The sequence below is a fragment of the Triticum aestivum genome, chromosome 5A, assembly GCF_018294505.1.
Source record: "Triticum aestivum cultivar Chinese Spring chromosome 5A, IWGSC CS RefSeq v2.1, whole genome shotgun sequence".
Lineage (NCBI taxonomy): Eukaryota > Viridiplantae > Streptophyta > Magnoliopsida > Poales > Poaceae > Triticum > Triticum aestivum.
In genome coordinates, this window is record NC_057806.1 from 2,050,324 (window position 1) to 2,053,163 (window position 2,840).

Here is a 2,840-nt window from a genome sequence, read left to right on the forward strand (position 1 = left end):
GCGTGCTTGTCTTCTTTGACGACATTTTGGTGTTCAGTATTACCTTGGAGGATCACTTGAGAGACTTGGAAGAGGTGCTCGGGTTGTTGAAGAAGGACCAGTGGCAGGTGAATGAATCCAAGTGCTTATTTGCACAAAAGCAACTATCTTACCTGGGCCACCGCATCAGCGCGGAAGGGGTCGCAACCGAGGAGAGCAAAATCGCTACAGTCTGCGACTGGCCAGTGCTCGAACCAGTGAAGGAACTCAGGGGCTTCCTGGGTCTAGCAGGTTACTATAGGAAGTTTGTCCGTCACTTCGGGATGATCTGCAAACCCCTGACTCAGCTGCTGCGCAAGGGGGCACTCTTTGTTTGGATTGATGAGAGCCAAAAGGCATTTACAACTCTCAAGGAAGCCGTCATTTCGGCTCCGGTACTGGCCCTGCCCAACTTCACCAAAACATTCGTGGTCGAAACTAACGCGTGTGATAGAGGCATTGGGGCGGTGCTGCAGCAGGACAACCACCTCATCGCTTTCCTCAGCAAAGCCCTCGGGCCAAAGGCGGCAGGCCTCTCCACCTACGAGAAGGAGTGTATGGCAATTCTGCACGTGGTTGACCAATGGCGCCACTACTTGCAGATGGCTGAATTTGTGATCAAAATAGACCAAAAAAGTTTGGTGCACCTAGAAGAGCAACGCTTGTCGACGGTCTAGCAACACAAGGCATTCACCAAATTGCTAGGCCTGCAATACAGAATCTGCTACAAAAAGGGAGAGGATAACAAGGCATCTGATGCCCTGTCTCGTCGCCACCACGACCCGCAGGAGGCCGCACTTGCCATCACTGAATGCAAGCCTGCTTGGTTGACAGAGGTGCAACAAGGGTACGCCGAGGACGCCCAATGCTAGAAACTTCTCGCTAGCCTAGCCACGACACCGCAACAAGGAGCTTTCACCTTGCAACAGGGGGTACTACGCTACAAGGGCAGACTGTGGCTGGGGCAAAACCGTGCGCTGCAAGCCAAGGTTACTTCAGCCTTGCATGATGCAGCAGCAGGGGGGCACTCGGGCTTCCCGGTCACCTTGGCGCGCGTCAAGCAGCACTTTGCCTGGCCGGGGATGCGCCGCACCATCAGGGAGTTCGTCCGCACCTGCTCCACGTGCCAGCAAGCTAAACCTGACATGTCTCGCTACCCAGGGCTCCTGCAACCCCTACCAATACCAAATCAGCCGTGGGAGATGGTAACTATGGATTTCATCGACGGTCTGCCCCCGTCTGGCCGGCACAACTGCATCATGGTGGTCGTGGATAAACTAACCAAGTATGCCCATTTTGTGCCGCTCGTGCACCCTTTCACTACCCAGACAGTAGCCCAACAGTTCATGGATCACATCTACAAGCACCACGGTATGCCCAGGTACATTGTCTCCGACCGTGACCCGCTCTTTACCAGTCGCTTCTGGCAGCACCTTTTCAAACTCACCAGTACGGAGCTCCTCATGAGCACGGCGCGCCACCCTCAAACTGACGGGCAAACGGAACGTGTCAACCAGTGCCTGGAAACATTCTTGCGCTGCTACTCGCAGGCGTCCCTTCAGCAGTGGTCCAAGTGGTTGTCACTCGCAGAGTTCTGGTATAACACGAGCACGCACTCAAGCCCGGGCAAGTCACCGTTCGCGGTGCTCTATGGGAGAGAGCCTCGCGCCCTGGGGTTAGCCATCGCAGATGACTGCCAACCACTCGACGTCCGAGCATGGCTCGAGGAGCGGCAACTGATGCTGGCTTTGGCGAAGCAGCACTTGCACAGAGCACAACATCGGATGAAAGAACAAGCAGACAAGAAGCGTTCCGACCGCTCCTTCCAACCGGGAGACCAAGTGTACCTGAAACTGCAACCTTATGTGCAAACCTCCGTTGCTCGGCGGGCGTGCCACAAGCTGTCGTTCAAATTCTTTGGCCCCTTCCAGATTCTGTCCAAGATTGGAGCCGTGGCTTACCGCCTGCAGCTCCCAGAAGGATCAGCAGTCCATCCAGTCTTCCATGTGTTGCAACTCAAGGCGGCTCACCTCCGTCCTGAAGGTTCGGTCAGCGCTCTGCCGGCTAATGTGTCTGCGTTTCAGGTACCGCTCAAAGTGATCGACTACAGGTGGCGCAAGGCCCCCAACAAGATGGTTCGTCAGGGCAAGATTCGCTGGTCTGGCACACCTGTGGAGGACACCACTTGGGAAGACCTGGAAGATCTCCACCGGCATTTCCGCGCGCTCCAGCTTGGGTCCCGCTGCGCATCCTCAGCCTCCGCGACAAGAACACCGGGCGCTCGACCATGCGCCAGGGGCTCACGCACTGGTCCTACTCTTCTGCTGACAAGGCCAAGTGGGAGAACATCAGCCGTCTTCGACGGCGTTTCCCTGATGCTCCGGCTTGGGGACAAGCCGTTTTTCAAGACAAGGGGAATGTCAGCGACGCCCAGGAGACGGCCCCTGACAAGATCACCTCAAGCGACACCGAGCCACCACAGGAGGTCGAGCCCAACAGGCCCAGGCGTGAGCGGAAGCCCAACAACAGATTCATCGGGCCTGCGTGGGCAAGTGGCCCACGGAAGTGAAGACCTACCTGCATATAATCCCCTCCTCCCCCGCGAGCCAGGGTATCCAGAGGATCAAGTACTTGGCGGCGGCGGCGGCTCTCAACTACCTTCCTCCTCCTTTCCTTAGATCTGGCTCGATGAGCATGTAATCAAACCGAATTCCTGTGATTTGAGAGTGAGGACACTAGTAGTTCCTATCATACCCACCCACCATCTAGAACAAAGGCGAGAAATCCAGAAGACAATTACATTCTTTTCTGTGCTCTCTTGG